Consider the following 14,463-nt stretch of genomic DNA (forward strand, 5'->3'; position numbering starts at 1 on the left):
TTCACTTAAGCCTAACCAATTGTCTCATCACAATCTAGCCTTTCACCTAAGTCTAACCAATTGTCTCATCACAATCTAGCCTTTTACCTAAGCCCAACCAATTGTCTCATCACAATCTATCCTTTCACTTAAGCCTAACCAATTGTCTCATCACAATCTAGCCTTTCACCTAAGCCTAACCAATTGTCTCATCACAATCTAGCCTTTCACCTAAGCCAAACCAATTGTCTCATCACAATCTAGCCTTTCACCTAAGACTAACCAATTGTCTCATCACAATCTATCCTTTCACCTAAGCCTAACCAATTGTCTCATCACAATCTAGCCTTTCACCTAAGCCTAACCAATTGTCTCATCACAGTCTAGCCTTTCACCTAAAGCTGGCCACTAACGGTCCAATTTCTGGCGAAAAATCGTTCAAGCGATCAGAAATTCTGATCGGACGAAAAATCGTTCACTACACCATCAACTAACCAATCATTGCTTCCTATCTATCACGACCACCAAGAAAATCCAAATTTTCGTTCAACGAAAATTCATTCGGGCGACATTTTTTTCACTCGTTCATAATCGATTGTGTCCATCAATGGAGATTATTTACAACCAATCCGATCAGAATTTCTGATCGCTCTAACGATTTTTCGCTAGAAATTGGACCGTTAGTGGCCAGCTTTAGTCTAACCCTAATCTAATCCTTTGAATTGATATTTATTATTAACCCATTTCTTAATCTACCATTACCATAACCTAACCAGATATCTTTCCCTTAGGGCCCGTTTCCACTAGGAGAGGTGCGATGCGGCTACATAGCCGCATCGCACCGTGTGTATGCTGAAACACATGCACGGCAATGGAAGAGTTTCCACTGCGTGCATGTGGTGCGGATCGTTCCCGAGAATCTCACAGATGCAGATTCTCGCACATCCGCAGCCGCCCGCAGCCGCGTCCCATCTCCTCCAATACATTTCCGCATCAGGAGATGCGTAAGTGATGCGGCCGGCGGCGGAAGTGATACGATGCGGCTGGGTAGCCGCATTTGCATCACTAAGTAGTGGAAATGGGCTCTAAATCTAGCTGATAATTCTAGACTAACTAAAGGGCCCATACACTGGTCGATTTCAGCCATCAATTGATCGATCGATTCTATAGAATCGATCAATTGATCAGAAATCGATTTTTTTAAATTCCCCATTTGATCGATTTGCGGCCGATTTTGATCAATCTGACCTATCTGACAGGATGGAAGATCTAGGTCGATCTGCTGCTGCCAGCAGATCGAAGGCCCAGAGAGTTGCATTGAATCTAATGGTCCAATAATGCATTTGGATCGATTTCCAATAGATTTCATTCTGAAATCTATTGGAAATCTGTTCCTAGTGTGTGGCACACATCAGATAGATTCCTGTCAGATTCTACTTGACAGGCATCTGACAGAAATCTATCTGATGGTCAAATCTGCTTCAAATCTATAAGTGTATGGCCATCTTTAAAGTACACCTGAACTGAGAGGAATATGGAGGCTGCCACATTTATTTCCATATAAACCATTCCAGCTCCTCGGCAGTCATGATGATCTTTTTGGCTGCAGTAGTATTAGGACAACATACCTAAAACAAGCGAGCATCTTACAACCGAAAGGGAACCTAAACGAAGAAGGATATGGATTTTTCCTTTTAAAATAATACCAGTTGCCTGACTCTCCTGCTGATCCTGTGTCTCTAATACGTTATTATTATTTATTATTATTATTTATTGTATTCATAAAGCGCCAACATATTATGCAGCGCTGCACAATAGATAAATGGGTTAACATACAAGGTAGGACATACAGGAAACTCACAACAAAACAAGATCATGCAAATGATTTGATAACAGTACAGTGTCAGGTCAAAATAGAAACTGTTCTAGTCCACAAGAGGGGTGATTGACAGTAAAATTGCATAATCAAGCTGGAAACACTAGAGAGGAGTGCCCTGCCAGAGGCTTACAATCTAAAGGGCGGGGGGTGGAGACAATAGGTGCATCTGCTGAGAGGGTGTCTAACAGAACGTATCATGGTGCTGGTGTAGGTGGGTATGCGAGCATGAAAAGGTGAGTCTTGAGAGCTTGTTTGAAGGTATTAAAGTTGGGGGCGAGTCTGATGGCTGGTGGGAGCGAGTTCCAGAGAGTGGGGGCAGCCCTAGTGAAGTCCTGCAATCGTGCATGGGACTGAGATATGCGTGGTGCGACTAGGCGCAGATCATTGGAGGATCGGAGGGGGCGGGCTTGTATGTGCCTGTGAACCAGATCAGAGATGTAGGTCGGGCAGGTCTTGTGCACCGATTTGTAGGCTAAGCACAGTATTTTGAAATTGATCCTAAAGCTGATGGGGAGCCAGTGTAAGGCTTTACAGAGCGGAGTCGTAAAGGCGCTGTGATGAGAATAATGTATCAGTCTGGCTGCCGCATTCATTGCCGATTAAAGTGGGGCAGTACGGTTAGAGGGAAGGCCAGCCAAATAGAATCGCAGTAGTCTAGGCGGGAGATGACAAGGGCGTGGATGAGGAGTTTAGTGGTGTCAGGGGACAGGTAGGAGCGGATCTTGGAGATGTTGCGGAGGTGGAAGTTGCAGGATCGGGCAATACCTTGGATGTGGGGTGTAAAGGAAAGTGCAGAGTCCAGGGTAAAACCTAGACAGCGGGCTTGGGAGGTAGGGTAGTATTTTTAATAGTGATGTGAAGATCTGGGAGGGGTGCAGCTGTGCGGGGTGGGAATATTAGAAGCTCAGTCTTGTCCAAATTAAGCTTCAAGAACCTGGCGGCCATCCAGGAGGAAATGGAGGTGAGGCAGGTGGAGAATTTGTCCATGGCAGAGGAGGAGAGATCTGGGGTGTGGAGGTATATCTCAGTGTCATCGGCATACAGGTGGTAACTGAAGCCCATGGAGGAGATAATTTTGCTAACTGAGACAGTATAGAATGAGAACAGTAGTGGTCCTAGGACGGAACCTTGAGGAACACCAACTGAGAGGGGTGTAGGAGTGGATGAGGAACCATTGAAGAATGTTGTGAAGGAGCGGTTGGAGAGGTAGGAGGAGATCCAAGCTAAGGCTAGGTCCTGAATGCCCATTAACTGCATGGAGTGGAGGAGGAGGGAGTGGTCGACAGTGTAAAATGCCAAGGAGAGCTCCAGGAGGAGCAGGATGGAGTATTTACCTTCGGCTTTGGCAAGGGCAAGGTCATTGACCACTTTGGTGAGGGCTGTTTCTGTGGAATGGGCTGTACGAAAACCAGATTGCAGGGGATCGAGAAGGGAGTTGGAATTGAAGAATTTGGTCAGACGTTGGTGGGCCAAGCATTCAAGAATTTTCGAGGCAAAAGGGAGGAGGGAGATTTTGGCGGTAGTTGGATGGCAGTGCTGGGTCAAGTGAAGGTTTCATTAGCAGGGGAAGCACAGTGGCCTGTTTGAATACGGAGGGGAAGATGCCAGTGGAGAAGGAGAGGTTGAACAGGTGTGGCATAGGACTGAACAGAGGCGCCAAAAGTATAAAAACAGTATTTAAAATATAAAAAATTGCTTTGGAGGCAGTGGTGGACTTACCTCCCTCAAGCAGACACAAGAAGCTGTGTGTTTCAACAAAAAGTAAATTTATTGGTACACTTCAGGGTATTGATTACAACGCGTTTCGCAGGTCTATACCCGCTTCATCAGGCAGTAGAGGTAGGAGCACACAGCACAATGTCAGAATCACACCTGGCGCCTTTGTCAAAGGCGCCAGGTGTGATTCTGACATTGTGCTGTGTGCTCCTACCTCTACTGCCTGATAAAGCGGGTATAGATCTGTGAAACGCAATGTAAGCAATACCCTGGAGTGTACCAATAAATTTACTTTTTGTTGAAACACACAGCTTCTTGTGTCTGCTTGAGGGAGGTAAGTCCACCACTGCCTCCAAAGCAATTTTTTATATTTTAAATACTGTTTTTATACTTTTGGCGCCTCTGTTCAGTCCTATACCACATTATATATCCACCCTTGGTGGAGGGGATACCCCTTTTTCTTCTTCACGTCTACAGGGAGCGACTTTTTAGTCCTGAGCGAGGACAGGCTAATCTCCTCACCTGCTTATACAGTGGTTGCCTGGAGGTAACCCTGGTTTGTGAGTATATACTTTACTCTTCATTATACCATTTGCCTTGACATAGTACACTATATTGGGCTCTCGGTTCTCTGTTTTATATGGCTTGAACAGGTGGGTGAGGACAGGAGCCAGATCAGAAAAATGTGGGCGGAAAGAATCAGATGGGACCGGATCTAGGGGGCAGGAAGTGGCAGGTGAAGTTGCCAGCACCTAGTTTACTTCCTCCACCGTGACAGAAGTGAAGGAGGTATGGGGGGAGAAAGAGGTAGGAGTAGGATGGGGTGAGGAGGAGGGGCGATGGAGTGGAGGAGAGAAATATCCCTCCGGATAGTTGTAATTTTGTTGATAAAGTAGTTTGATAGGTCAGTGGCTGAGAGGGTGGAGGTTGTGGAGGGAGGGGTGGGGTTGAGTAGGGCATTAAAGGTGGCAAAAAGACGAGGTGGGTAGGAGGCTTGGGTAGCGATCAAGCGAGTGAAGTATCTCTGTTTGCTATCAGCTGGGCAGTATGGTACGTCTGCAACTTTGTCTTGTATTCCAGGAAATCATGGTTGTGGCGGGATTTTCTCCATTTGCGTTCTGCAGCTCGTGTCTCTTTTTGTAGTTTTTTTGTGAGGGCAGTGTGCCAAGGTTGGGGGTTGGGGCGAGAGTTGGTATGAAAGGTCAGGGGAGCAGCATGATCTAAGGCTGCTGAGAGATTATGATTGTATTGAGCTGCTGTTTGATTGGGGGGCAGGTTAGGCTGGGGAGGGAGGGAGGAGAGGGAGCGCAGGGGTGTGGCTAGTACATTGGGGTCAAGGTTGCGCAGATCTCTCTGCTACCGTCCAGTTCGGGGAGGGGAACAGGGGGTGCTGGACGGAGTGAGGGTGAAGGTGATGAAGTGGTGGTTGGAGATAGGGAATGGTGCAATGTCCAGGTTTGTAAGGGTGATGGCTTTGGAGAAAATTTGGTCCAGGGTATTACCAGCGCTGTGGGTGGGGGTGTTAGTATGCTGAGTAAGGCCAAGGGAGTTGGTGAGGGAGAGAAGCTGAGTGGCGGCAGAGGTGGTAGGCTAAGTGGAATGTTAAAGTCTCCAAGGATGATGGTTGGGAGGTCGGAGGACTGTATGTGTGGGAGCCAGGAGGCAAGGTTATCTAGGAAATGCTGAAGCCCCTCAACAAGCATGCAGATCACATGCTCTGACTGAAGTCAGACTGGATTAGCTGCATGCTTGTTGCAGGTTTGTGATTCCGCCCCTATTGCAGCCAAAGTGGTCAGCAGGACTGCCAAGCAACTGGTATTGTTTAAACGGAAACATTTGTATTCCTCTCAGTTAATGTTCCCTTGAAGTCCAACTAGATTAAGATTGAATTCAGTCAGAAACATCTGATATGCATGCTTGTTCAAGGTCTATGGCTAAATGTATTAGACGCAGAGGATAAGCAGGGTAGGCAGGTAACTGGTATTGTTTAAAAGAATCAACTTTGTTCGCCAACTACACTCAGGGATGTGCCCAGAATTGCTTTTGGTACACACAGGCATTGGCATTAGTGTAGTTAACATACATATTGAACATACAGTAGTGCAGTGCATCAGTCTCATATTTACAAAGTGTTTCGAAGGGGAGTGGGTGTGGGGATACTGAGACACAGAGGTTAAAGGGGGCCTGGGAGTATGGTGGCAAGAGGGGCTACAGTTCATGAGAAGGACAGCTTGGGAAAAGAAGGAGTTCCCGTGCCTGGAGGTTCTGGTGGGGACAGTTCTGTAGCGGCAGCCTGATATAGCGCTTGCCCGACTGGGATGGGTTGTTCATATTTCTGTTTGCCCTGGTCTTCAGTCTAGAAGTGTGGAAGAGGTCAAGTGATTGCAGGGGGACCCAATGATGCTCTTTGCTGTATTGATGATCCTTTGGAAATTGAACTAGTCGCAAGTGGATGTGCTAGCGTATCAGATGATGATAGAGTAGCAGATAATTGATTTGATGGTGGTGGAGTAAAAGTTAGTAAAGTTTTGATTGGATAGCGACCAACAACATTTATAAAAAGACTGTTCGAAGATTCTTCAACACACTAAAAGGAAATAAATATGGAAGCCTCCATATCCCTGTCAGCTCAGGTGTCCTTTAACCATTTCCCCTCCAGCTGGATGAGAACTGCACTTTAGCTCCCAGGAACGTAGATGCACGTCTCTCTGTGTTGATGAGCGCCGGGCGCACGTGCACACCCAGGGTGCCGCCCAGTAGTGCAGGGCTTGGTGAATGGGTACATGAGTTCGCAAAGAAAATCAAGGTCTCTAATGGAACAGTGAAGTTAAATGTAAACAAAAGACACTTTCACTTCCTGCTAATCAGAATGTTTTGATTCAGTATTCTAGGTAGACAATTAGACAGGAATAGTGTGGGGACATGTAGTGGAAACAAAAAAATTGCACATACAAATTCTAAAATTAACCATATCTATGATATGCCCACTAACCATTCTCCCCACCCCCATATAACACACTTATGAAACAATTGCCAAAAGTAACAGAATTTAAAAGACAATAAATACATTGTTACCTTAGGGACTTAGCTTTTTAAATATGTAAGCCACAAGGTTATATTACGGTTATTTTTGGAAATGAGGGCTTCTAAATATTGATAGAGTACAATGAGAAAATCAAAAACACAAAATGGAAAAAATATACAATTACTGTATTGCCAAATAAAATATTGTTGCCATACATTGTACTAGGGAAATAATAACTGGGACAAATGGGCAAACAAAATGTGTGGATTTTATCTAAAGTAGCACTTTTTATTTTAAAACTATAATGGCAGAAATCTGTTTTCCATAGTTTTCTTATTATTATTCTCTTTGAAATACACATAAAATAAAATAATTATCAGCAAAATGTACCACCCCAAGAAAGCCTAATATGTGGTGAAAAAAACAATGTATAGGTTATTTAGGTGTGATAAGTAGTGTTAAAGTTATTACTGAATGAATTGATGGATTTAAAACTCTTAGAGGTGCAGTGTTGAAACCTAATTATTGGAACAGAGAGTACCCATGATTGTTTCAATTCGTCTCTCATAGGCTGTAGACACACTATGAGCGCTTTCTAAAAGCTTTCTGAGAGCTTTTTTAACCTCCTGAGCGGTATGGACGAGCTCAGCTCGTCCATCACCGCCGGAGGCTGCCGCTCAGGCCCTGCTGGGCCGATTTGCACCAAATAAAGTGCAGCACACGCAGCCGGCACTTTGCCAGCCACGTGTGCTGCCTGATCGCCGCCGCTCTGCGGCGATTCGCCGCGAGCAGCGGCGAAAGAGGGCCCCCCTAGCCGCCTGAGCCCTGCGCAGCCGGAACAAAAAGTTCCGGCCAGCGCTAAGGGCTGGATCGGAGGCGGCTGACGTCAGGACGTCGGCTGACGTCCATGACGTCACTCCGCTCGTCGCTATGGCGACGATCTAAGCAAAACAAGGAAGGCCGCTCATTGCGGCCTTCCTTGTTTATTCTGGGCGCCGGAGGCGATCGGAAGAACGCCTCCGGAGCGCCCTCTAGTGGGCTTTCATGCAGCCAACTTTCAGTTGGCTGCATGAAATAGTTTTTTTTTAATAAAAAAAAAACCCTCCCGCAGCCTCCCTGGCGATCTCAATAGAACGCCGGGGAGGTTAAAAAAGGTTCCCATTGACTTGCATTAAAAGCACAGTACAATTGCAGCAATTGCAATTTTTTGAAATATCGCGATTGTAGAGATTTTACCGCAGTTTTAATGCAATTCAATGTGAGTTGTTTTTAAAAAGCTCTCAAAAAGCACAGAGGGTCAGAAAAGCTTTCAGAAAGCGCTCATAGTGTGTCTACAGCCTAAGCCCAAAAGACCGTGGAAATCCAGAGTATCTACAGAGGGTGCAGAACCTGGCCTCTTCTAAAATTGCACTCCAGCTAGAGCTGGATTTCAGTTTTATACCCACCAAGGCCCAATTTACTGCCCTGCTTCCTATTTTGCAGAAACCTATGGCCATCAAAAATAATATAACTTGTGCAATCTAAATGTGGTGAAATAGATATTTCCTAATATTTTATTTTTAAACATTTACATAAGAAATGATAAAATGAGCAATATTCCACCTCCCTGAATTTATTCTAGCCTAGACCCCAGAGCAGACAATTCAGTATAATCACATCATCCTGCAATTAAATTACAATGGTGGTTTCACGTTGGCACGTTAGGAGTGCGGTGCGAAGGATTATAGCAGAGTAACTGGTTTGTCACCAGATGACGCACACGCTAATGGTTGCGTTGTAAGCATACGCCTACGGCACATGTGTTCGAACTCCAGGCCTGGTGGGCCAGATTCATGCCAGTGTTTAGGATGGACTGAGAAAGAGAGGAATGTGCTCTACCTGATGGACCACACCTTGCCTGATTCAGACCCATCAATTCATTTGAGCTGTATCAAAAATGTGTGAGGATCTCGGCCCTCGTAGGACCGGTTTGACATATCTGGCCTATGGGCTGCGTAATAAGTTGGCACTTTATAAATACAATAAATAAATATGGGCTGTATGCTCCACACTGTGCGCTGCATCGCTATGTGATTTTTCCACACTGTTGCGATCCTATTTTTTAGAATGCGCAGCACAACATGTAGAGTGTGAAACTACCCTCAAGCTAATTTATGTCAACAATGTACTTACTAAGTTAAAAGCAAGTACAGATCTTCTATGTGGTGAATGTGTCTGATAGGTGAACTTCAATGAACTCCAGGAACCGGGGAAAGAAAAGACAGGGTTCATCAGGAGCACCAAATAAAGTGTAGTGTTTAAAACAATGGGACATTAGACCTACAGTAGTAGATTACTACTTACAAATCTGGGTTACTAAAAAGCAACCACAGTAACAAGCAGGTAGAGAATTTCATCTCTACATGTATCTGTCAAATCTTCTTATCAATGTTGTCGGTCGCTCTCTAATAAAAAACATGGAACACTGGACTAGTGTCCCCATCTAGGGGTCACAGTGTCCATGTCTAGAACACCAGGAAATAGGTGCTTGAAGTCCCTGGTGTTCTACGCAAAGACATTGTGACCCTGACCTGAAGAATCAGGTAAGATCTGCAAAACATGTTGCCCTTTTCAATGTCAGTCATACTCATATACCAAGAATGTGTCTTACTATTGGTTACCCCAGGGCCGGATTTACCATAAGGCACTGTAGGCACATGCCTACAGGCACCTGATGATGGGAAAGGTGGCTTACTCCCCTACCTGAGTGCCTCCCTCCCTTCTTCCCTATGCAGAGTCCTGATGAGAGGGTAAATGGGAGGTTACTCACCCAGCTCTTTGCATTCCACTGACAAATAATTAATAACCAAGGTTAAGAATGAAAGAAAGAGGGATTAGGTTCCCAAAGAGGGACTGTCCCTCCAAAAGAGGGACATTTGGGAGCTATGGTCTAGGGTGTCAGGACACCTGTGCCTATATTCTCCTGAGAGATAAAACCAGGCCTGTGTTCCCCTTTACACATTTATTCTGTTCTGTTATCATGCTGGTCTGAAAATGAAACCGCTACTACCATTTCTTGTGGGTAACAAGTACAAACACTTCCTGCACATGAGGCTCTGGGTTACATCTATACTAGAGCTAACTGAATACCTGCACCCCCTTAGCTTGCATTACCGCCACAAAGACAAGTGATGGTGACTGGTGGCCGATGGAAGCAGCTTGACGAGTGAGTAAAGGATGAGTCCTTACTGCACCTGTATGTTATTTTTGCAGTAATATTCATGAGACTGCTTCGATCACATTTCCACAAATTTCTTCCAACTCTGAAGTAAACTCTGTGGCGGTACACCATGTCACTGGCTTCTAATGTAGAGCCTCATTGACACCTACAGGACTGGGGAACTTGCTCATAGTAACTCGTGCTGTGGAAAGTAGTATTGGCTTTTAAAGCGAGGGAATGCAAAGCACAGCCAAAGGTGTACAACAAGAGTCCATATTTACCCTAACAGACCATATGAATAAAGAAGAGAAGATTAGGCACTGTAAATGCTATTGGTACATTTAATCACCGGTACATACAAACCATACAAACAGCGTGGTTAGCAGCGGGGGTTAACAAGTCTGACAGCTGTTTCGCGTGCAAACGCTTCCTCAGAGGCTAATAGAATAGAATGTTGAGGAAGCGTTTGCACGTGAAACAGCTGTCAGGCTTATTAAGCCCCATTGCTAACCTCGCTGTCTGTGTGCACCGGTGACAAAGGTACCAATAGCATTTACAGTGCCTCATCTTATGAATCCTTATTCATATGGATTGTTGTTATTTGAGTGCACATTTTCCCCCGGGGTGGCCTGCATATCTCCCAGCTGCAACATCTAGTGCCGGTCTTTGCTTCTCTATAGTCAGTGATTTACCCTAACAGCACTGTATCGGACAGATGTCCTTCATCAGAGGGTATAGAAATGGATGTTCCAGGCCCTGCATGGCCCCTCTTGCAACTGAGAAGAGGGTGGCCTAAGAAGCCAATCTTGCCGCTGAGAAGAGGGTGCCACAAGGTGATGACATTACCAGACTAATGTATTCACAGCCTGATACAGGGCAGAGAAGAAACGTAATGATTCTTGTATCACCTACAAGTTACAGAAAGAATTGCACATTCGATCTAGGCCAAGTAGTTTATTTTGATGCGATTTTCATATTTGGATTTTCTGCACTTCATTAACAGTTTTAACATAAACCTGTAGAAAGTAGCATTGGCTTTTAAAGGGAACCCGAGGTGAGAGGGATGTGGTGGCTGCCATATTCATTTCCTTTTAAACAATACCAGTTTTGGCCTCAGCAGTGTGTGAATCACACACCTGAATCAAGCATGCAGTTAGGGCCTATTTTCACGAGGGCCGAATTCATCCTGAATCTGCAGCGTTTCCCCACAGATAAGTCAGGTGGGAAAATACTGTCTATTCGGGCAAAGGCTTGCCGCCTGTATTGCGGTGTGATTCTGGACGGCATGCTGCAGTTTCCCTTAGCACGCACCTGAATCCCTATAGCTGTGCATGCCACAGGTGCTGCACCCGAACCGGAGACCAGGGTTCGAATCTTGGCTCTTCCTGTTCAGTAAGCCAGTGCCTATTCAGTAAAGAGACCTTGGACAAGACTCACAAACACTGCTACTGCCTATTGCTGCGCCCTAGTGGCAGCAGTGTAGCAGTAGCTCTGGCGATTTGAGTTCATAGGGAGAAAAGCTTGTTATAAATGTTCTGTCTCATATCTTGTCATTGCAAACAGGCCCTTCCTGTGGCTAAACTTATTCAGAACGTATTTGTTTAGGCCCCCCCCCCCGCCCCCTTCTGGGGCCCCCATGTCCTCCTCTGGTGTCCAGTGTCTTTTGGAATTGTCACTGCAAGCACCGGTACCACATGACACCACTACATATAGTGACATCAGTACATGCCCCGGTATCACATGGTACAGATACTCGTGGAGGAGGTAAAGAGTCTCATCACAGTGTGACAGGTGAGCATGCAACTCTTTCCACTGGCCCTGGGGGTACACTTGGGGGGAGACTGGCCAGGAGTCAGTTTGTGGTTGAGGAGTCAAAGGCCGTTACTGCTGTGCACCTGATCGGAGATTTTCCAGGATGCCCAGTTGATCCTTTTAACCAATTTCGGATGGAAATTGATCAAAATTATGAATCGGGTGGCCATGTTGGGGCACTGATTACTGTCAGATTTGATCATTATGGTAAAATCGACTATCGATGCAGGATATCAAGCAATGTATGGGTACCCTACGGCAAGTACACACATCCAATCTTTATTGGTCAACTTTATCAAAGTGGCGGCTCTAGCTTCAATTTTTTTTTTTTGGTGGGGGGGGGGGCACAAAGGGGGCAGGATGGCTGGCTGGTGGGGCTCATTTGGGTGATCAGAATCGATGTTAAATGGGGAGCTTTACATATTCTTCGCTTAACTCAGGTCATAAAATTAAAGCGGATCCGAGATAAAAAACTAACTATAACAAGTAAATTGTCTATATACTGTACCTTTTGTATAGTTTACACAGAAAATCTAGCTGCAAACAGCTTCAATAGTTTATTTATTGCTGTGATACAATAAGGGCAGCCATGTTCTGTTTGTCACAGGCTGAGGGCTGGAGATGCTATCAGCTTGCCTGTGTGTAATGTGACAAATTCAGTCCTCTCTCCTCCTCCCTCCTCCCCTCTGCCTATGAAATCTCTGGCTAGTAACCTCCTTCTCCTCCGGCCCAGACTGAGCTCCCATAAGCCCTTGCTACAGTGCCAATGCACTGTAAAAAGCTGTGGGTGAGGCTTGTTTAGTTTATAGGGAATTAGAGTATTAAAACAAAACAAAAAAAGTATTTGGCTGGAGGAATGCCCTATAAACTATATGAAAGGAACACAATTATGCAATGAGTAAAAGTTTATCTCGGATGCACTTTAAGGCTAACTAGTTCAGCACTGGTAGGAACCAAATGTAAACATCACACACAGAACTCAGAGGAGAGCAGAGCAGATTGTTCATGTGCTATTATTGAAGAAAAGTTACCTACAGATGTACTTGGCTAGTTGGCTGGTATGTTTTAATCCTTACTTGCTAGCAAGCTGCTCCTGTATGGGCAGATCACAGACAATCATTCCAGCCCCCAGCCTGTGTCTGATGACTCTACAAGCAAAGGGAAAGGGGGAGAGGCAGGAGGGAAAGAAACACTGTGAGTGTAATTCGTTATCTTAGCACTAAGCATTGCTGGAGACTAAAGTTTGTATTTTACTACATTAGTATTATCCTGATTTAAAACTTCCTGTCTGTAAAATACAAGCTCTAATTTATTGGCTAATTTAAAAGAAAAACAGTAAGCTCTCAGCTTGAAAGCCTTCTTCAGACTCTGTTCCTGTTTACTGACAATGTTAGAACATACAATTAGAAGGAGGTAGAGAGAATTTTTTTTTAAATGTAATGCTGGATACACACCATGCATTTCCCCGTTCGATGCGTCCGTCGATACGCGTCGATTCAATTATTTCCGAGCATTTCCGAACGCATTTCGATGATTTTTAGGTCGATTGCCATGTAAAGTATGGCAAATCGACCTAACGATCCATCGAAGCTTCAATCGGACATGTCGGAAATAATCGAATCGATGCGTATCGACGGACGCATCGAACGGGGAAATGCATGGTGTGTATCCAGCATTAGTGTCATCCAGATACATTAATTACAAAGGATCTTGCAAGAATTGTGAGGTATTTATGGCAAATAAAATACTTAACACATACATAGACTTATCACATGGAGAGTTTTTACAGACCCTATCCTGTCCACTGTACAATGCTGGAGCCTGAAAACAGTTACATGTTAATTAGTGAGCAGGGGGGGGGGGCACTCAAGGGGATCGCAGTGATTTCTAGGGGGAGAGCCAGTGCCCCAGTGTGGCACTGCCCATGTTTTACTACTTCCTTGTAGTATGAGGGGTGACAGATTTTGAATTTGATGAACTGATTGTGTAGTAAGAGCTCTCATACTACTTGGAAGTGGTAAAATTAGAGACTATTAGAGATTGCCATTAGAGATTGCATGTGTATGCTTGGCTTTAGAGATTTAGAAGTCAAAGACCAGCAGGACAGCAAGGCAACCAACACTGTTGAAAATGAAATGCACATCGCAACCAGGGCCAGTGCAAAGTCCTCTAGCACTAGAGGCGGAGATTCCAAAGTGCATCCCTCCCCTCACATTGTGCCCACTCCAGCTAGCAAATGTGTACCCTGTATTAAGTAGGCTGCCACACCAGTATAGGTAACCAGATATGCCCCCAGTATTCAGAAGAACTGCTCAGTTTAAATAGCCAGACTGCCTTCAGTATTAGGGAGCCCCCCCTCCCAGTATAGCTAGCCCAATGTGCCCCCAGTATTAGGCAGCCCACCCAGTATAGATAGTCCTATGTGCCCCTAGTATTAAGCAACCTTGTTCTCTGTAGCTATTCCTATGTGCCCTCAGTATTAGGCAACCCCTCTAGTATAGATAGCCCAATGTGTCCCCAGTATTAGGCAGCCCACCCAGTATAGATAGTCCTATGTGCCCCTAGTATTAAGCAACCTTGCTCTCTGTAGCTATTCCTATGTATCCTCAGTATTGGGCAACCCCTCTAGTATAGATAGCCCTATGTGCCCCCAGTATTAGGCAGCTCTCCCCACTAAAAATAGCCCTATGTGACTCCAGTATTAGGAAGCCCTCCATAGTATAAATAGTCCCCATTATTATAAATAATCCAATTTAAGGCACCTGCCCAATATAGATAGCCACATGTGACCCCAGTATAAGTCACCACCCAATATAGATAGCTCTATCTGTCCCCAGTATTAGGCAGCCCCCT

At 45.1% G+C, this 14,463-nt stretch overlaps 1 protein-coding gene across 15 annotated transcripts in view; it reads right to left on the bottom strand.

Moving 5' to 3' along the window:
- The window catches only part of HIPK4 (homeodomain interacting protein kinase 4), a 546,520-nt gene that overhangs the window by 79,888 nt on the left and 452,169 nt on the right, over positions 1-14,463 (bottom strand). The window contains exon 7 of one of the 15 annotated variants that reach the window (XR_011023514.1): positions 12,646-12,758. The exons of the other annotated variants lie outside the window; for them this stretch is intronic. The gene's annotated coding sequence lies outside the window, so the exon portion shown is untranslated. The remainder of the gene's footprint in view (positions 1-12,645; positions 12,759-14,463) is intronic. 15 annotated transcript variants of the gene reach the window in all.

This window comes from Hyperolius riggenbachi, chromosome 8 (genome assembly GCF_040937935.1).
Source record: "Hyperolius riggenbachi isolate aHypRig1 chromosome 8, aHypRig1.pri, whole genome shotgun sequence".
NCBI lineage: Eukaryota > Metazoa > Chordata > Amphibia > Anura > Hyperoliidae > Hyperolius > Hyperolius riggenbachi.